A 21,196-nucleotide genomic window follows, 5' to 3' on the forward strand; every position below is an offset into this window, starting at 1 on the left:
CAAAGAACTGTTTTGAAAAGCTGAAAGACTTGAAAGTGTGGGGAAGGGAACCCCTTTTGCAATCTGAATGATCTTGAACCATGGGGAAGGGAAACCCACTTCCAAACTACAAGCTGGAAGAAGCTCTGAACTTTTATTTGAACACTTCTTGTTTTGACGCTGACATCCCTACACATTGTATACAAATAGCTGTGAGAGCAAGCTTAGGTTTTGGACACAGACAACCTTTTACTTTGGACTACCTGACACAGACTAATCTTAGTTTATTTAGGTAGGGCTATCCCACCTTAGCATATGGCAAGTTAGGCCTTTTGCCAACCTGCTTTTGTTGAATAAATGTTTATAGACCAAAACTTGAATTCAGTTGTCTGTCTACTTCATGCCTTCACAATACCCAGGAGCTTCTTTTACTCCTGCTTATCCAATTTTAATGTTGTTCCCTATATATTTGATAACTGAGGGTGTGATGAATCCTGCAGAGTCCTCATGGTGACCCTGCCCAGTCTCCTCCCAGGTGGCCAGGGAAAGGTGGATGCTTCCTCTTCCTAATCCTGGGGTTGGTATTAGCTGTGAGGATCACCTGGGAGGAGAAAGGCCCCAGGGGAACAGGAGGATTATGTTGGATGAGATGCAGGATTTGTCTTCCTCTAGGGAGTAAATATCTGCGATGCAAAAATATAAAATGGCTCGCTGTCAGTTTTGTTAATTTCACAAGGTGACTATCTTAATGTGGGTGGAAGGGACCATAACCAGGTATGTATTAGGAGGAATGAAACCCCTCTTAAAATCATAGACTGGCATAGAAGTGAAAGCTCTCATGGCTTCCAGATGGATTGTAAAGATGAGTCTTTAATTGACTCCAAATTAAATCTAAAAAATCTGCATTCCTCTGAAAGCCAAGTTCTTCATTGCTTCATGATATCCCTCTGGGGAATATAATTAAGTAAAGAAATGCATGACATTAATATTCCGGTTAGAAAAACTGATTGTTGTGGACTGCACGTCCCTCAATTCCTAAAGTACTGGAACAAAGAAGTGGGCTGCATAAACCCAAGACTTAAACTTGCAGCCTATTAATCTCCCACACCTGAGGGAGACTGGGAGGCATAAAAGGCCCCCTCAGATACAGACTTAAAACACCAAATGATCAGGGTGAGCCCGTAAACACAATGACCCTAAAAAACAATTAAATTAAGATTTTCACAAAAACAATACATGTTGTTCTGGGACTGGTATAAGTCTGTGTGTGGAGATGCTGCTGATCCTAGCTCGTTTCGCCAGCATCTCCACAAACAGAATTATCAGGCAGTGTTGATAGACTGGGATCACGAAAAGACATCCCTCCACAATGGAACCAGTAGGTGCCTGCACAAGATTTTACGGTCCCAAGACCACTTACCAGTTGGATTTCTCAGATGGACCCTCACTGCTACTCGGAACACATATGCTAAAAACATACGTGCCTGGATAAGATATATTGACTACATCTTTGTAATTTGGAATAGGAACAACGCTGATCTAGTTAATTTCCTTAGATTCACGCACACCAGTAGTGCAGTGGAACTTAATTTCTTAGACATTACTGTGAAGGCAGACAACGATAAGAAACCTTTTTGTGAAACCCTTCCATAAACACTCGGATAGGACTCAGATAGGAACTCCCTTCTCTACAACAGCTTTTACCCCCCGTCATGTCAGGGACAATCGCCCCTTGGGACAATTTTACGTCTCAAAAGAAATGGCACCAACAAGGATGATTTCTCAAAAGAAGCTGAGGTAATGAATAAACGATTACAACAGCGGGGCTACCTACATAAGCTGACCAGTCGAGCACTCAAAAGGGCCAAGAACAATAACAGGGAGGCTCTGTTGGAATACAGAGGTCGACAAAATGACAATAAGGGAGACAAACTTGTGTTTTGAACACGTATAGTCATTTCTCTAATTCAATTAAAGATACTTATAACACATTGAAACATGGCACAAAACCCTTGATGAGACCAATAGTTCAACAGGAGCAACAATCTAAAGGAGCAAATAACAAAAAACGACATCAGCTGAGGGCGGGGAGGCTAGCATTGGCCCAAAAGTGGAAAAGCGCCTTAGCACCAACCAAGGAGGAATGGCTCTGTAAATTAAGGGTTATATTTACTTATGAAAAACTTACGGCAGTGAAAAACGATAGTCTCGGAGTTCTCACAGGAATGGACAGCAGTTCTCCTCCACGATGAATGTGTCTCTATGCGACTGTAATGATGGCTCCCAATGTGTATCCCCCGTGCTTACCCCAGCGCCTGCCCTAGAACTGGAGACTGTCCATCATTTTGCTCTGAACCGCGCTGCTCCCACGATGTCAAATTGTATAACAAGTGCATATAACGATGTTCGAAAGTTCTCACTGCTGCTTCTGTAACCTGCAAAAACCTCAAAACTTGGTATGTTGCAAAGTTGGGGGGGAGGGGATTATGTTGAAAAAGTTGGGGGGGTGGGGTGGGAGGGGGGAGGCGGGATGGGACTAAAGTAAAAAATACCGTCAGTTATGTTTGCTTAGTGTATTGCTGGCAGGGATTGCTCGCGCACCCTACCTTATATGTATTATGTCAATAAAAACAAAGTTAAAAAAAAAAAACATCAGCTCAATCCTCACAAAACAAAAAAACCTTGCCGGAACAGTGGGGATGCCAGAATTGATGAGTCATTACCCTTGCAGTAAATGTACTTGCTGCTCGTCTACAAAGAAAAGCACTCAAATCAACATTGGTTTAGCCAACCCATGGAAACAAACAAAATTTACCAACTGCAATTCCTCGATTGTTGCAGGGGCACCAGATGCCATATTTTACAATCTACATCAGTAAAACTGAAAGGAAGATCAAATTAAGAAGTGGGGAACATAAAAGCTGTCTCAAAAACAGTATCCCCAATTCCTCCTTAGGGGGGACATTGGATCGAAAAGATACATCAACCAGACGAATTGAGATGGTCAGTACTGCTTGAATTAAATCAAGCATGGATAGCAACAGCGACAAAAGGTTGCTACTTGGGGAAGAATAACACATGATATACCTAACAAAGTGTAGAAAAGGGTCTTAATGAAAAATAAGATTGGTTGGTGTAATACACCTCTTTGTACCTTACAAAACATCCTTTTCGAGAAACTAACACTGAAAAGCGTCCATCAAGCAATGTGGTAAAAGCTGTTTACCCTTCTTTTTTGTTTCCGGTGGAGTGACGGATGAGCTTAAATCAAAAATGAATAGCGCACAGAAAACGGCACCTATTGCCTATTTACGCATACAATGATGTTGCACGACCCCTAGAATTCACCTTGTCCCGTGGTAGCTCCTTGAGATACAAATAGGACTGAAGCCTTAACCAACACGCATTGATCACGTGATGGCGCAGGTCCACTGTTAAAAATAGATAGAAGACCAACACAGGCTGCCTTTCGCAAGTCTTACTAGATTGCCGAAGGAGAAAAGAACGGCAGGACGGAGGTCCGACTAGGAAGCGTTCGACCACAAGCAGTTTTACATTGGGAAATTGGATGCCTGAAAGCGACTGTGTGGTACATGCAGCGGGCACATACGTACTATTAATGAGTACTTGTGTTTGTTTTGTAGAATCCAAGTATTATGCCACAGAAGGCAAATTTCCATGCCAGCATCTCATCGTTGGGCACACTAGAGTCAAGTAGTTAACCAACTGAATGCCAGGTAAGCCGACGCATGCAGCTTTTACTGCTGTTATGAATCAGCATTGGGGGGGCGGGGGGGGGAAATGTCATGTGTTTCCAAAATCGGAATCTGTTTCATTTCAAATTCCTATTTTGTGCCCAAATAGATGAATCTTTTTTTAATGTGTACATTAATAACATTTATATTTTTTTGATAAACAATTTTATCGCCTGTGTAGTTAAGTTGATAACTGTGAGTTAATATCTCACTTAAGCCTCATGAGCCTCACTTGCTAGGGTATAGTACCTACCTTGAAACAAATTTTCACCCTCAAGCACCATTGTGAATTTAAGGTTTTCAAACCTTGTTAGAGGGTTTACTTGACAAGGTAGGTGACCGACCCTCACACCTCTCCCAGTGTTTTGATAGGACCCTCACTGCTACACCTCAGCGTCCTTGTATTGAATTGACATGCTTAAGCATTAAGGCACAAACACCACCACAGAAAAGTCAGCCTGAGACCAGACAGCAATTCCCCGTCCTGATGAAGGCCAACTAACTTGTAGCCAACCGAATAGGCTCTAGGCCGAAACAGTCGGGTCGACTTTTATACTGCACAGTACCAGTTACAGAGAGCGGGCAGCCACTATGTTGTAAAAACCTGTACAAACTCTTCTCCTGTTTAAACCTCTCTGGATATACAAATAAGCTACCAGATGTTCAATGTGTCACCATCACTATTAGTGTGTTAAATGTTGGGAAGGTGTTGGTACTAGTATTGTTTTTTGTGAAAATCTTAGTTTTTTTTAGGGTCATTGTATTACGGGCTCGCCCTGATCATTTGTTTTGTTTTTAGTACGTGGGGCTATAGGGGAATAGCAAGGTGCCCCCATTTTTCTGTACCCCTCAGATACAGGCCATGGAGAAGGGCAGTAGTAGGAGTCGTCCTAATACCTCCACGTGGCAGCAGAGGGGCTGGGACCACTGTAATGCATTGAGTGGATGTCTGTCTGGAGAAGCTATTTGCTGTTTGAGACCGTGAATGTGGAGGTAGCACAGCGAGACGCACAGCATTTGAAAGCTTTCCCCAATGTCAGTCTGGCTCCATTGGCAGGCGAGCACGGTGAGCTGTGGGAGGAAGGAGAGCCCCTCTATTGACTGGTGAGTCGCAGGAAGCCGGGAAGAGGAGGATTCCGGGCTGCTAGGAAAGCGGCAGAAGCGGACCTGGATGCAGCGAGGCGGACACACTCACGCCAGACAGAGTTCACTAAGGGATTGTGACTGCTTGCTTGCCAAGACCAGGTGCCTAAACCTTAGAAGGAATCCAAGCAGAGTGAAATTCAAGCACGTAATTTTGAATACTGAACTGACCTAAAGCACACAAACCATAATTTTGTAAATCAAGCTGACTTTAAAAAGACCAAGTGGAATAATAACGTTAGGCCAAAAGGGTGATTGTGTATATATGGGTTGGATAAGAGTTCTACAACAAGTGGGAGCAATAAGGCGAGAGACAAATTTGAACTATTGCCAACGCCAAAAGCTAACCATTAACCATAACAAGGCAAGTTAAAGAGAACTATTGCCAATTTCAAGGGGCAAATGAGAATCTCAAAGCTTGTAAAACCTATTGCCCATACATAAAGAAGCTCTGAAGAGTAATTGGCTTAAACTTACATTACCAAAGCCAAAGAGTTATAAGAGTCATTGTCAGCATTTGGTCAACGCAGAAGTGGGGAAACGAGTGGCAGGAAGGCTGCCTTTCAGATAGGAGGCATTCAGAGTGGAGCATAACCTGCACTGCATGTGGCAATCACAAGTGTGTAACAAATGGCATCAGTGTGGTTCTTGTTTTGCCTGAAGACATTTTTGAACTTGATGTTTTGAAGCAAGAGGCATTGCTAATTTGTTGGAAGTTGACCTATACCACAGAAGTACTTGTAGTTTATCTTGGCCTGACAAGAGAGTGCACCAGGTCAGAAGACTTTGGAGTAGTTTTCTCTGTTCTGGCAGGAGTACACCAGACAGATGACTTTCTGGTAGTAGACCTGGCGGGTGAGTGGACCAGGTTGAAGTCACTAAAGAACTGTGCTGTGGTTACAAATCTAGAATTAGTGGTGGTAGCAGGTCCACAAAGATGTTTTGAGTTGAAGAATTCTCCTGACAGTTCAAGTATTGTCAATGGTTGCAGAATCTACAATTGCTGAAACAAGTGTTTTATGAACTGTGGCAGAAATACTTACAAAGACCATTTCTGTTGATCCTAATGAGCTAAGAGTATTCTGGGTTGAAGAGAAGTTCCTCTAAGCTGTTGGTGAAAGGAGGGAAACCACTGTTGAACTATTGGTTAAAGTCAAGTTGAAGCAAACGGAACTGTGTTGGTACTTTGTTAGAGAGGATTTCCTTATCTTTTTTGGAACTGTTGAACAGAATCCTGCTTGAATCTGCGGAAGGGGAATACACTCGGATAATGAGATGAATATCTGATTGTGAATCTGTTATATTTTTAATTTTCCATGTTACTTTGTTGAGTTGTCTAAAAGTGTGAGGGACAAACCTTTTGTTGGGGTTTCTTTTAGTTTTTAGGAAGGGAAATCTTTGTCGGGATTGGGGAAAGTGAGGCGTTTATACGACCTTTGATTTTAATAAAATGGCATCTTTTGAAAAATCTTCACAAAGTTGTCTGCATCACATGCCCTTCACAGGGGGCAAGTGACTTTTTATGCCTGTTTCAGAGACTGACACTTGAAATTCTTAGCCCTTTCATGTACTATGCTCTTGGTGGGCTATGTCCTGGGGATTCTATGGGAAATATCAGATGGATGTGGGTAAGGGTATGAAGAAGGCTCTTCATGCAGGTGTGGAGGGTCAGAAGGAGACGGGATAGATTTGTTTTTTTTGTTTTTTTTTACTTTTAATTAAAAAATACATTTCCAATTTTTACAAGGGTTTTTCCCAACTTAAGGAGTCCCGAAGTGCGGAGATGAACTATTGACTCTGGAGTCCTTTGATCTCGTCTGGTTATATTCCGTTTTTTTTTGTTGTTTTGTTTAGCTGCAGGAAGCGTCTCCCTCTTCGGTAATCTGGTTTAGATCAAGCTATTCCCCGGTTTTCGGATGCCGTCTCAATGGTGCCTGTCTGGTTTATCCTCTTAAAGGCTGTTTCTATTAGCTTCACCAGTGACGGGGACCAACGTGTTGTCTCTCCTGAAATTAGTCTGTGCCACAGCACCTTCTACCAGCGTTACACCTTGCAGACGAGGTTGGAGATATGTGACTCTGCCTTGTTTGGTATTCGGGCACTGCAGGGTCAAATGTTTCAAGGTTTCCACTTGGTCAATGTTCTTACATAGCCGACAGCTGTTTGTTGCCTGATTACGTATGGCTAGAATTTCCTTTGTCCTCAGCAAGTTGAGTCTGGCCCTCAGGATCATGTTTCGCATCGCTTTGTTCAGAAATTTCAGGAGGTAATTTTGCGTTTTTTTCACTTCATTAAATGTTGGTGGGAGGTGGGCTGGTAGTTTGTTGGCACTGGCTTTTTCGGTTGTTTCGATCCAGTCTCTCCATTCCATTTTTAGTTTAACCCGGTCTGGGTTAGATATCAGATCTTCCTCTGTGCAGGCTATTTCTATTAGAATGCTTTGGAGGCTTGCCGCCCAGTTCTTGAAAGCCTTGCATGAGCCAGTCTTGAGTTCTTCTGCGATGATTTTGAAGATTGGTAGTGAGTCCGTCATTAAGATTTTTCTCCATAACCTCATTTTGCTTTGGTCTACCAGTGAAGCTAGGGAAACAAGGCCCAGTTCTCGCCTAATCGCAGGCATGGAGGTTGAGCATGGTAGACCCAAAACCGACTTCCAAACATGACTTTCCAACTTCTGCCACACAGTTCTTGGAATGTTTAATGACGCTTCCATGCCATAAATGATCGCTGGGACCACCTTCCCTTTATAGAAGTTAATGGCCGGCAGCATGGAGAATTTGCCAAATTTCCTATCGACCGCTCTTGTCTGTGCTGTTAATGTTCTGACCTTGGTCCATAGATGCTCTTGCATTGCTTTATCTCTGGCCGATCCGTCGATAATCACCTCCAGGTATTTGAACTCGTTCACGACCTCAATTTTTGTTTTGTTCAGAAAGCATTTTGGCGGTCTCATCGATATCTTTGTAGTTTTTTCTAATACTAGCATTTTTGTTTTTGCTGTATTCTCTAGATGGTTCAATTCTATGTATCTCCCCAGGTTAGTTAGTCTGCGTTGGAGTCCGATTTGGGTCTGATCGATGATAATTACATCATCTGCATATAGTAATCGCGATATTTGAACATTTCCGATTTTAGGTGGAAAGGCTCTGATTTGTTCGTCAGTTTGGTAGTCCCCTAGAAAAGCGATAAACAAGGCCGGAGCGAAGGGGCATCCGTTTTTGACACCTCGCTTTACCGGGATCTCCTTAGACAGGCCTCCTTGTTTGTTCAGTTTCACCCTGATTTTCGTGTCTGAATGCAGGGCTTTTATCGGGTTCAGAATTGGCGGTGGACAGTCCCAGAGTTTTAGTTCAGGCCACAGTTTTGCCCTGTCGATTTTGTCGAAGGCTTTCGACAGGTCTACAAATGTAAGGTACACTTTTGGGGCTTCTCTCACTTTGGCCTTTAGGATGTTGATCAGTAAGATGTTTATTGAAGTGCTTCCGTTTTTTTGAAAGCCTGTTTGGAAGGTGTCATAGCATCGAGCGGTTTTGGCCCAGTTTCGAAGATGGACTAGTAGCTGGGATGCGAATATCTTCCCCACTATGTCGAGCAAAGCTATCGGCCTGTAACTTTCTGGGTCGTCTCTGCCCCCTTTCTTGTAGATGGGGACGATTATCGCCTTCTGCCAAGTTTTGGGAATGATCTTGGTGTTCTTACAATGGGTGAAAATTTTGCTGATCATGTCTGCCCATGCTTTTGGTGATTTTTTTCAAGTCGACATTGGTCAGCCCATCCGGACCCGGGGCTCTTGAAGTTTTTAATTTAAGAATGGCGTTTTCGATTTCCTCTGCATTTGATACTTCAACTCATTCTGTCGTGGCCTCGATGCCCTCCTCCGGTACTTCCTCTTGCGGTAGGTCAAATTGGGCCGTTAGGTACGACATCCATTTTTCCTCTGACACTGAGTTTGCCATTTCTGTAACCATGTTCGAGTTCGTTGTTTTAATCAGTGCCCAAAAATCACTAGCCTTTTTTGTGTTAAGAGATCGCTCATCATTTCTCGGCGTCTTGCTGATAGTTGGAATTTGTGATGTTTTAGCCAGTGTTTGTAGGATTTTAGTTCCTTTTGCCACTGCTCCCATGCTGCTTTGGTGTTACTTTTCTTTGCAAATCTCTTCAATTTCCGGACTGTTTCCTCTTTTCGACTATCTGTTTGTCGTAGATGTGTTTCGGACAAACTGCCTGTCTTTGTTTTCCAGCGACTGGTCTTCTGAAAGGGAGCAGCATTGGTAGATAATTTGGACGTTCAGCCCCCCCCCACTGGGTGTCTTCTTCCGTGGTCTTGCCATAGTTCCTGGTTATCTTTGTCTGCTTCCGTTAGACGTATACGCGTTTGCTGGTTATTTACCTCCACTTGAAACTTGTATGTTGGATTAACCGGGTGATTACCTTTCCATGCGCTCCTCAGGAGGTTATGGTCACTGTGCGAGGTTCTTTGGACTTTAAATTCCAGGATCCTTGTCAGGAGGCCTTGGGAAGCATAGATGTAATCCAAGGTGGCTTCGGCGTTCAGATTTTCCCATGTAGGGATGTTTGCTTGGTTGGGGAATAGAGATTCGATGTTGTATAAATTTCTCGGCTTGGTCACCGACTTCCAGGCCTTGCCCCGTTTAGCTGCGTTTCCTTGTGGGGCCTTGTCTTTTCTGATCGAATGGGATTCACCACAATCCGCGTTCAAATCGCCACACAGGATGTCATTTCTTTCAAACTCAGTGTAAATCCAGTCTATTGTTTCCCCATTTTCTCACAGTATGTTTTAGTGTTGGTCCGTTGGGGGTTCCAATATGTATTACTAGTTGGCTAATTTCTTCCTGTTCCCCCACTGTGGGTTGTTTGCTCCAGGATGTAAGTATCACCAGCATCTCATAGGATTCCATTAGTTTCTTTGGCGAGGAGAAGCCGGAGCTCATTTTTATGGCTGTCAACAACCCCGAAGATGGGCGACCCTGAAGGCCTTTTATGGCAGGTGATATTTCTACTTCAAATCCATCTAGGGTCGGTGTCTCTAGCAGCCATGTCTCTTGGAGACACACAATGTCCATACTGGTTAGGTCTACGTCACTCACCGTTGTCAGGTGAGCGTGCCCTCGCGTGTTCCATGAGCCTAAGGTTAATCGTTCAGCACCTGCATCGATCATTATGTTCACCGATCCTGTGTGCGATTGTGCCGGGCTTGTAGTTCGCTGCTATCTCCAAGAGTTCGGGTTCAGGGTTGATTTTAACCATGCCCATGGACCTTGTGGTTTTGAGGGGACCTTTGTTTGGTCCCAGTTTCTCTCTTCGTTTGCCTCTGATGCTTTCCTGCGTGTGGATCTTCTTGGGCTTCGGTTTCTTACCCTTTTCGTCTCCTCTGGGTTAGACTGTGTGTTGAACTTTTGCTGGTCCTTCATGACTTTCTTTCTCTGTTTTTTCACTAAATTCGCCGGTTTTGGTTTTATTAAAATAATATGAAAACTGCCTCACTTTCCCTAAACTATGGGTTTCCCTAACAAAAAAACTGGGGTGCGTGTCTTGTCTATTGTGACAGACAAGACTGTCGTCCTGCCAAATCGTAACTACCCTGACTCTATCACTAACACAAAGTCCAGGAGAAGGACTCCCTTGTCCCGAGTTTTCTTTCTCAGCAAGTTTCCATCAATTTAGAATATTTAGATCTTTCTTGGCTATCACTTGTATAATTTGTTTAAATCCCTTCTAGGATTCTTCCATTTCTCCATCTCTTCTATTTTCTTTTCAAAATCCCCTTTAAAGGTGTTCCTTTTTTTTTCGTTCACTTTGGCTTTATCATATAAACTTGGAAGTCGCTATTTATCTGACATCCAACTTGTATCCTGAGTACTACGGGTAGTCTTATTCTTCTCAGAATTCAGTCCTCTTATCACCTGGCTTTTCACTGGGACATGATACCCAATGATTCACACTTTCTTTCCCCAGATTTTATTTAATCTTTCTGCCAGAAGTTACAGCCTAAAAACAATTCCATGTGATGCAAAAGTTTAAAACATGTGAACACCTTGACTGTCGGTTAAAAACACGGATACATACAATAGAACACACACATGATTCAGTATATCTTGCAGAAAAAACTATACAACTTATTTTGTGCTTGGCCATACACATTAAAAATATTTAGTCACACAAAAAAAGTATAACATTCACAAACAGTCCATCACAACTTAATGCTAGATGGCTCATTTCATCAAATAGTTTCTTCTTAGCCATGCACAATGAAGATACTCTTACATGAATATTAAGATCAGACTTTTCACATATTTGAATTGCCTCCTCAGTTTCATGAATAGTTTAAAGAGGGGCTTTAAATATCTCACCCTCGGGGTCCTATACCCTTCGCATGACAACATAAAATGACAAATTGTTTCCTCTCTGAGCCCACAGACATGGCAAATACTGGAGCCAGAGGCCTTTCAAGAATGGGCAAATGTTGCCACATTCTAGGTAGACATCCAAAAGTGTTATTAAAAAGTGTGCATGCAAATGGGAGGCAAAACTAAAAGGAAATTTTCAAAACCGAAAGAGGAAGAGCAATTTTTGGGTGGCTTATAACTCCGCTCCCCCTGGATGATTCCTCACCAAACGTTGCAAAAAAAAGTATATGGCCCACTCTGAATTGTTTGGTGAGGTTGGGTCCAGGGGAGTCAAAGTTATAGGGGTTCCCAAAAATTATTTTTTCCCATTGACAGCCCAAACCGCTGGACGAATTTTCACCAAATCTTCGGCAGGAGCGGCGGCTTGGTCCCGAAAGCGTGCTTTTGTTAATTTGGTGTAAATCCGTCCAGTAGTTTATTTATTTTTTAATGTCTAAAACGTAAAGGCAATAAAATTAGTGATATCTGTCCTCTCCGCAGACACACTTCCCTGTTCGCTCCGCGGACAGGACCCTGATTGGCTAATAGACTTGCGTCATGTCTGCGGACACACGTGTTCGCTGATTGGTTGGCGTGAAGCGTGAGGTGCGTCAGATTTTTGGAAACACCCGCCATCTTGGATTCGCAGACATCGGCCGGTGTCCGCGGACATCGCGGTAAAAACAGATGAACAGGTTGGGATGGATACGTGACGGAGGCGGCCTCGTACAATGCATTGCATTGAGGTGTGGCTTGACAGGACAGTGTCCTTACGCCACAGGGTCCATTCCTCTGACAGGCCAACCGGCCATACGGCTGATTGTACGCAGACTGTACGCGGCTCTGATTCTGCTCCGCAAGTCGGCGGTCGCTTCAAGCCGGCGCGTCCCCCTGTAGTCTGGGACACCCACGGGGAGGCTGACGTGGTGAAGGATCAGTCTTGGGGGTGACTGTGCCCGCGATAGCGGGACCATCTTGTAGGGGTGTCACGGTATTAGTTTTATGACTGTACAATAACCTTCTTGCCAAATGATGGTATATCGTGGTTAGCGCGGTATAGCAGGTGGAGTTAACTAATCTTAACAAATATTTTCTAAAAGGTCATAAATTGACAGATTTATCATCACAAACAAAACCAGGCACCCAGGGCCAGAATTGGGCTTTTCAACATACTTTCCACTGAAATGCCTTGCTTCCACCAAACACAAACACACGTGTGGAGAGGGGGGGGGGTGGGCCTGCTGCAACTGGCAAAGCAAACTGAATAGCTTTTCTTAAGTAGTCATTTAGGCTTTTTGCTCCCCCACTGGCTACTGGTGAAAATGAACATGTTGCCATCTTGATAACCTGCATGCCACAGATCAATGGAGGCTGATGGTAGTATACGCTTGTGCGCATACACACGCACTCTCTTTACGTTACAGCCTTTAGTTTACTTGCGTGCCAAAAGGTGTTCAGTAATCACGGACATGTTACCCTTTGGTATGGCAGCAGGGAATACCGACAGATCAGTGAATTTCGCAGTGTGACTTATTATATGTAAATTCAATGAGAGGACCAGGGAAATCCCCCCGTTGCCATATGTTTAGAGAACATTATCCATTATAAATATATAAACCCCAAAACCGCCACCCCAAAGTAAACCCTTTTCCTTCTTGGCACTGTATCTATTCTTCCTATTGCTAACATATTGATTTTGTGTCAAGCATGTGTTTATGGAATGGCATTAAAAACTGCTCTAACTGAAACTACTTGGCAGACGGCACATCCAACAGTGCAAGACCAAGACTGCGCAGCACTTGCTTACTGCAGCCTTTCCAAATCATATTGAAAAGCACACTTAACGGTATGAACGATAAAACGGTATAAACAATTTGACGGTTATTATTGTTCAATTAAGTGGTTCACTGTATCTTTAACGGTATACCGTTATACCGTTACATCCCTACCGTCTTGTGCAGTGGGTGCATGGCATTACGCTGCACCGGCTGACAATATTTAAGCGCGGCCCTTTTGCGGCATCGTGACCGTTTGGCGCAGACACAGCCTGGGAGGTGAGTGGAGAGCTGGGAGCGATCTCCCTGGGGCTGTTCATCACTTCCTCTGCTCTTTCTCCCCTTATTTACCCAGAGTACACTGGCTTTTTGGTCTGTTTTTTGGTGCATTATTAACATTATCAACGTTGTACATGCACATTATAAAGTCTGATTTCACACACTTGCTATAAGAGCTCCTACTTGTTGTTGACCCTTCGCTGTGTACAACCTCCTTTAGCTGTGGGCCAATTGGGAGGAGCTTGGGTCTCTATGCTAGTATTATGGTTCCAGGCTGTAGCACTTGAGCTAATACGAGGTAGCTTGGTCCATCTGTTAGTCAAACTGATCTTCAGGCAACATACCCAGGAGACTGCGGGCTTAGGCCTTTGATCCTGGGCACTTTGACATTTTTGTTACCTTATCAATCCTTTGGTCTCTAGGTGAGGGGGACTATTTGGTCAGCTTTTGAGGACAGCGTCCTATCGCTCTACTTTTCTTTACTGTTGAAGTGAGCAACCTTCTTCTGCCCACCTTCATACTTGCTATCTAACACAGCACTGGAGAGAGCTTTTGTTTTTGAATAGACCATCCCGGTTGACCTTATTACATACTGTCAAAGCTGGATGGTTGGCTTGCGGTACTATCTTCAAGGCTGGAATTGAATAGTTCCCCCAACCCTTCCTCCACCTCCTCACCTGGTGTCGAGGGTAGCTCCAACTTCCTTCTCTGGGACCTTTGGGAAGTAGGCTTTTTCTTCTCGTGCAGATATGGTCTGCCTCGGAAAGAAGCCACCGTGACCCCGAGACTGTGGCTCACCATGACCACTCTCCGTGACAGCCAACAGGGGAAAAAGCCGTAGCAGAAAAAAACCCTGGCAGGTATGCTGGATGTTGCTGAAGAGCTGCCCCAGAAGTGTCCAAGGAGGTGATGAGACTGGCACGAAGGTCCGGAATGAAAGGCACTGAAGGGATCAAAAAACAGCCCAAGTGCGGAGGATACCAGGAAGAAAAATATATACGGAGGAAAAAATGTATATAAAGCCAAAGGGGGAGCTCTGGAGGGGAGGATAAATGGAAGGGCGGAGTAAGCCCCCTGTAAGTATAATTGTAGCTAAAGAAAAAACATAAAAAAGAGGCAATGAAGAAAGAGAAAGCAGAGGGGGGAGACCAGGAGGGAATAATCAAATGCAGAATACCAAGCGATGAATGGAGGAGAAAAAACAGGGAAGAATACGAGCGCAGCGCAACGGAGAAAATACAAACGTTGCAACGCGCCGAGCCGCACCACCGCTGAAAGTAAATAGGAAGCAGCGGGCGGCCATCCTGAAGAACACTAGACCGCTAACCGCACGTACAGAAAAACGTGGTGGAGCGGTCTAATGGCCGCCCGACCTCCATCCCTTCCACAACCGCCAACGGCCTACGGCCGTGACACATACCTTTGACTGATATGCAGCAGGGGAAAAGGTCCTCCCGTTCAAACTACAATCTGCGGAAAACGAAGACCTTACCCGTTGAGGAGACCATGGAGATTCATACGAAGGTTGCTAAAGCCAAGAAGAATGCGAAGTATGCCAAGCCGGTGGATCATGGTGCTATTACTGAGTTTTTTTCCAGTAAATGCACTTCCGGATATAAACTCCACTACCATTGAGGAAACTGCAGTTCCTGGCCCTAGCGGCAGTATTTCATTGAATACCACCAATTTTGATGATATTAACAATTCGCTTTTAGAAATGTGTTTAAATATTTAGAGAGGGATGTCATCACAACTGCCACTGACGATAGCTAGTGGCTCTTTACCCCACAGTATTAGCAACATGAGCACTCCGCCTGGTCAATATAATACTATTAGAAGCAGTGAACGAGTGTCTGCCTCACCTAACTTAGCAATGGCATCAATGGAGGACGCACCAGACCCTCAGGACAACGACTTGGACTACCAACACCCCGGCTTAACCGAGGTTGCTGAGCTCCAATCATCAGTTGCCGCTCTTCAATTTGCACTTAAGATCTTACTGCAAATGTGAGGCCGCATTTTGAGCAATGCTAACATTCTTATCTTGGCATTAGAACAGAAAGATCACCTCCGGGAAGAGGCAGAGGTTAACCTATCTGACGCCTTGCACAATGTGGAAGAAAGCACTGACCTGGACAATATGGAAGAAGCTGTAGCTGTTCCATCAGAACCCGTTAACAGCGCTGATAGCCATGAAGTAATCCGGGAGAACGCTCGTGAACCTGAGATGGCACAAAGCCCTTACATCTTCTCACGGAAGCAACGTAGATTGTCGAGGAAGGCGCTCAAAAACAACACATCCAAAACAAGTGCCCTACCGCCTACTGTCGTGCCACAGACAGGGCTGGATAGACGTTCAAAAAAAGCCAAAAAGAGACAAGCTAGATCAGCTGCACGGGAGCCAATGATTAAAGGCCCCCTCTGTGGCTGGCTCGTGCCCAAAGAAAAAGCAATCAGTCCGGTCTCTGATGAGGATCTTTTGAAAGACTTGGCTCCAGACTTAGAACTCAGTTTATCTGCCTGTAGCGACTGCACATGAGAGCAATCCATTACCTGTGCTTCGGAATTGGGGTACGACTCTAAAGACATCAATGAAAATCGCATCTGCTTCATCAAGAACTTATATCAGAGCGGTAAAAATACTTGGCTAGCGCGATCAGAGTTACTAGTCAGACTTTACTCTATTCCACAATTGCGAGTATTGAAATCAGATTTTCTGTTCGTTGAGCCTTTGATAGGACCCAACCCCAACGTCTCTGCCCTACATTGTACCTTTGTCTACAGCACAGCTGATCAGGAAATATAAAGAGGAATTTAGGACTGTTGATGTCGCCATCCATGTGGATCCGAATGAAATTGATCCTAACATCGCCCCTGCTATTACAGCTCCAGACCTCTTGCCCATCTGTCCCAAGCCAGCGGAAGTAAAAAATCTTGAACTCGCTGAAGTTCAACAAGTTCTAAAATGGCTGATGGAATCCCTACTGGGGGTTTTACACAACCATTGATCCTTTTCCCTTCTTTCTTGGAACTGCAGAGGTTTCGCCCATTTATTGAGAACAGAGTTCTGTTGACCTTTTGTCTAAACATAGTTGTATTTGTCTCCAGGAGACCTGGGCAATGGACCCTCTGCTTTGGGACGGGTTTGTGGTATATCAATCTGTTGCAAAACGGGATATAAGGGGCCGCCCCTTTGGTGGTTTACTCATTGGGGTGGTAAATACATTAGTCTCCCGCAGGGTGCATTGTGAGGTTGAGGACTACCTTATGGCAGTAGAGGTTGAATATGAAGAGGAAAGTTGCTTTCTTAGGTTCCTCCTTGTTAACCTTTATAATCCACCAGGAACAGTCATGGTAGAACAGTTACAAGAAGCACTGCAGAACCTTATGGCATCTTTGACATTGAAACCTGGTAATGTGGCAGTGGTCATGGGGGACTTCAACTGCCACAGGACGGGCAGGGGCTACACATCATCTAACTTGAAGCTTAATACAACATGCCTAATGATTCACGAGAAAAGAGGCAGAGGGGCTGGGCTGGTTACAATTGTTCGCTCATTGGGATCTTGAGATGATCAATGGCCATATGCCTGGTGATAGGCCAGGGAAACATACCTGGACAAATGGCACAGCTTCTAGTACCCTCGATTATATATTCATGTGTCCCGAAATGCAATCGAAAGTTACTGATATGAAAGTGATCAATAATAACTGGAGTGACTACTCGATGCTCCAATGTTTTCTTCAATTACCTAGTCCTATCATTCCTAAATTGAATGTTGGTACTATTAACATCAATAGTGCAGGGTCTAGAATTATATGGTCGGAAAAGAATATTCGATCAGCCACGGAAGCCCTCAACTACACCACCTCTGTAGGCTCCCTAGATTTTAGCACCATGACCATTAATGCCATTGAAGAGTGGATTCTGGCATTCTCGGAAAAACATGCTGTGACCATAATGGCCCACATAAGAACTGAGGGTGTTAGTCGCCCTTACAACCAAGGAATTAGAGATGCCAAGAGAGGGCTGAGAGCTGAAATCCGTAGATAACTTACCAGCAGCTCTCCACAGTGAGAGAGTCAGAAAAGCTAAAAATTGCTTTTGAACCAGTGTAAAGCACATAAAAAGTATGGAGAGAAACTGCACCTAACAATGGCTAGTGCAGACTATCTGCTCTAAGGACTCCCACAGTATCTGGTCCCTATTGAATGAGACTAGGAAGATGGGTAAAGCCCAACTAGTCAACCCTATTAGCGAGGAGACTTGGATAAAATTCTTAGAAGGTCGCAATATAGGGGTGACCAATTTGCATAATTCATCCCTGCACACGGCCCCCTTTTTTCCGCCTTTTGAAGTATCCCCTGGGATTATTATGAATAAAATAAACTCAAGTCCTCAAGAGCTGCTGGTCCCAATGGACTGGCTAACGTGGTAATTATGAACTATCCCGAATTTTGGTCAGAGTTACACTCCATACTTTTCAAAAAAATCTTAGTGCAGGGGATAATCCCTCAATCCTGGCAAACAGCCATTCTTCCTATTTTCAAAAAGGGTAACCCTGCCAATCCAAAGAACTATAGGATTCTCTCCATGCTGGATATTACAGGTAAACTTTTCGCTTCATTATTAAGCGAAATACAGAAATGGGTCGATGAGACTAATATACTCAGTAGATTTCAGTGTGGATTTCGGCAGGATTTCTCTACATCACATAATCTTATGGTAATGGACATATTACGCACAGGGGCACTAAGCGGCATTATCCTCTATATGCCATATACATCGATTTCAAGGCTACCTTTGATTCTATACCTAGGGATAGACTGTGGCTGAAACTTGAATCATTGGGATGTCTGGGAGGCCTTTTGTACCATCTGAGACTTCTGCACCAAAACACCACGGCTCGCCTTAGGCTAAACCAAGAAGGTAACATGACCAAAAAGGTGTTTCAAAATAGAGGGGTAAAACAGGGATGTTACTGCACCCCTGATTTACAACCTCTATGTATACAGCATCCCCGCAGTTTTGGCTGTAATTGATAACTGTCCCCCGAATATTGGTGAGGCGCCTTGTACTGTACTAGCATACGCCGATGACTTGGTAGTATTTGATAACACCATCAGTGGGCTCCGGCGCTCCGCTACCAACTTATGGGAATATGCTAGCCTTAATGGTCGAACTATCAACTAAGACCAAAGTTCTTAGATTCACAGGGAAAAGAGCATCCCGAGTTAACGTGATGGTGGGTAAAACCAATATACCCTATGCGCCCTCCTATCGCTATCTCGGAATTGAAATCGAGCCCAAAGGCGATTACCGCTGCTGCAGACAGGGAAGCAAAATCATGGCAGCACAAGTTACTGCACTGATTTCTGCATTCTCGAACAAGCAGGGAGGCTATACGCTCTGGGGGACACGGCACCTCTACATCCAAGTGTTCGTACCCCTGATCACTTACGGTCTGGAGGCTCTTTTCTTTTAATCTAGCTTGGTTCCAAGTATTGGAGGGCACATTTTGGCGCAGGATATTGGCATTGTCCCCAGGAGTGCCTATGGCTTTGATTAGACTTGAAATGGGTCTCCCATCACTAAAAGCAATTGTCCTCAAAAAGAGAGCCGAATTCTTTCTCAAGATTAGAGGCTGCTCTAATCCTCTTTCTGTGATACACCAGGAAGTGGTTAAACATTCCACCTCACCTCTATTCAAATTAATGTCAGTATGTCTTACTGACATAGGTTGGATACATAGAGGGGCAGCGTATACTAAGGAAGTCCAAAACGCCCTTGGGAAAAGGGTGGAACTTTGGGATTGACTTGAGAACTTTGCGCATCTGAATACTCTAAAGAGCCACCAATTCATCAAATACAGATTGTACACTTAATGAAGCCCCAAGCATATTTGAACCTCTGTCCGACGAAAAGGCTCAGATGTTTTATCATTCTATTCAGATTGGAACAACTACCCACTCTGAGGAATTTGGGAGCCAGGGAAAATATTCCTGTTCCTGAGCAAATTTGTTGCCTATGTAAATTATCTGAATGCTTGGAGACAGCCAAACATCATCTTACGGAATGCCAGTCATTAACTAGCACAATAACTTTATATCTTGCTGAGTTTGTTCACAATCTTCAAACCATTAGTGAAATGTCATTTTGGCTTTATTGAACAAATACCTGCAATTTGCATTTGTTTATAGCCCTTTAAAACATATGGCAAAAAATTGAATTAAAGCTGGGTCGGTTGATTTGAATTATTTGCGCTCCGTAAGGCGAGTTAAATGTATGTCATTGTGGGATTGGTTATTGGTATACCACAAATATCTGCCTAACTCATGATTTTGATGCAAGTAGATGTAAATATGTGTACTATCCCTTAATATGTATAAGTTTGCTCAGCATATCTAGGTAAAGATTATGATAATATTGTTCATTTATTCTTTTCTTAAGGTGACATTCGACTCATTATTAATTGTTCATTGAATTTTAAATTATCTGATTATTTGTTTATTCCTTATTGTTAATGTATAATTGTTTTTCTTTTATTTTTTTGTGTAAAGTTTGAATTTATTTTCATACTATCATATATTAAAGTTTATTAATAAAAAAACAGATTAAAAAAACAAATTAAAAAAAACAAACACAACATTGCACTTGTCAAACCTATCAAATAATCTCTGGGGAGTTGAGGGGTGATGAGGATGGGATGGAATATGGCTACAAGAAGCAAAAAAACAGGTGGCTTTTGACGCGAACATCCGAACAGGTCGGATGTTCACATACAGTCCTGAGAAGTTCGGGGACACTTCAGATGTTTGGGGTCAGTTTTTGGATGGCCTATAACTTTGGCGCTACTTAATGAAATTGCTATTATATTCCTGACCTGATCCCGAATGAGTTTGCAACGTTTGGTGGGATTCTGTCAAGAGGTGTCAAAACTAGAGGGGGGGGTGGTCCCAAAATTATGTAAAGGCTTATAAATGAGGTGTCCCGTTGTAGGAAGAACAATCCTTTTTTTCAGCACCCCGGGTTCCCGCTTTGGGAACCTAGGGTGCTAATGGCCTTCATCCCCCATTACAGGGGCTGGAATTGGGGGAGAATGGTCCAGAGACCTCATTATCCACCCTTGCTTCGCTTGGGCTGCCGGGCCGGTATCCACCGTTCCAGCCCTGGAACGGAGGATGAACGCCACAATATTCCCATTAGCATAACACAAAATGCAAATGGAAATGTTGGAAAATCTTATTGAGTCCATATACTTTACTGAGAAATATAAAGTTGATGGAGTCTGTTTTTTTTTTTTTTTGTTCTATTTAACCCTTTAAGTGCCAAGGACGAGGTATCTCGTCCTTGGAAGTGCACACGCAGTGCCAAGGACGAGATAGCTCGTCCTTTTCGGCACCTTGTTTTGAGCGATCCCTGCAAAGCAGGGATCGCTCAAAACTGTAATCCAACCCCCGGGCTATGTGAGGGGGAGGTCCCCCCTCACTGCCCGGGGGTTGGATTTCCTTCAGTTTCACGCCGACGTGCGTGACGCACGTCGGCGTAAAACTGAAAGCAATTCCACCGCAGCAGCCATTTTCGGCTGCTGCGTTGGAGAAGGTGAGTGCCCTTCTTGTTCCGCCTCGATCTCCGGCTGTATTTCAAGCCGGAGATCGAGGCGGGTATCGTTGGAAAGGGGAGATCTTCCCCTTTCCAACGGTACCCATTGTGTGGCTTTGCTGCTCGCGGATCGGGCGCAGGGCGCCTCGATCCGCGGGCAGCAACGTCACGGATCAAACGAAGATCCTTTTGTGACGCGTGGAGGAGGGGGGGGCTGCTTACTAGTTAAGCGGCCCCCTTCCCCCGTGGCCCCAA

At 44.0% G+C, this 21,196-nt stretch overlaps 1 protein-coding gene across 2 annotated transcripts in view; it reads left to right on the forward strand.

Annotated features, from left to right (window-relative positions):
• Nucleotides 1–21,196, forward strand: part of COX4I1 (cytochrome c oxidase subunit 4I1) — a 184,484-nt gene that overhangs the window by 12,081 nt on the left and 151,207 nt on the right. Inside the window, exon 2 of one of the 2 annotated variants that reach the window (XM_069636449.1) lies at nucleotides 3,624–3,716. The exons of the other annotated variant lie outside the window; for it this stretch is intronic. The gene's annotated coding sequence lies outside the window, so the exon portion shown is untranslated. The remainder of the gene's footprint in view (nucleotides 1–3,623; nucleotides 3,717–21,196) is intronic. 2 annotated transcript variants of the gene reach the window in all.

Source organism: Ambystoma mexicanum, chromosome 1q (genome assembly GCF_040938575.1).
Source record: "Ambystoma mexicanum isolate Mex_15411 chromosome 1q, UKY_AmexF1_1, whole genome shotgun sequence".
NCBI classification, from domain to species: domain Eukaryota; kingdom Metazoa; phylum Chordata; class Amphibia; order Caudata; family Ambystomatidae; genus Ambystoma; species Ambystoma mexicanum.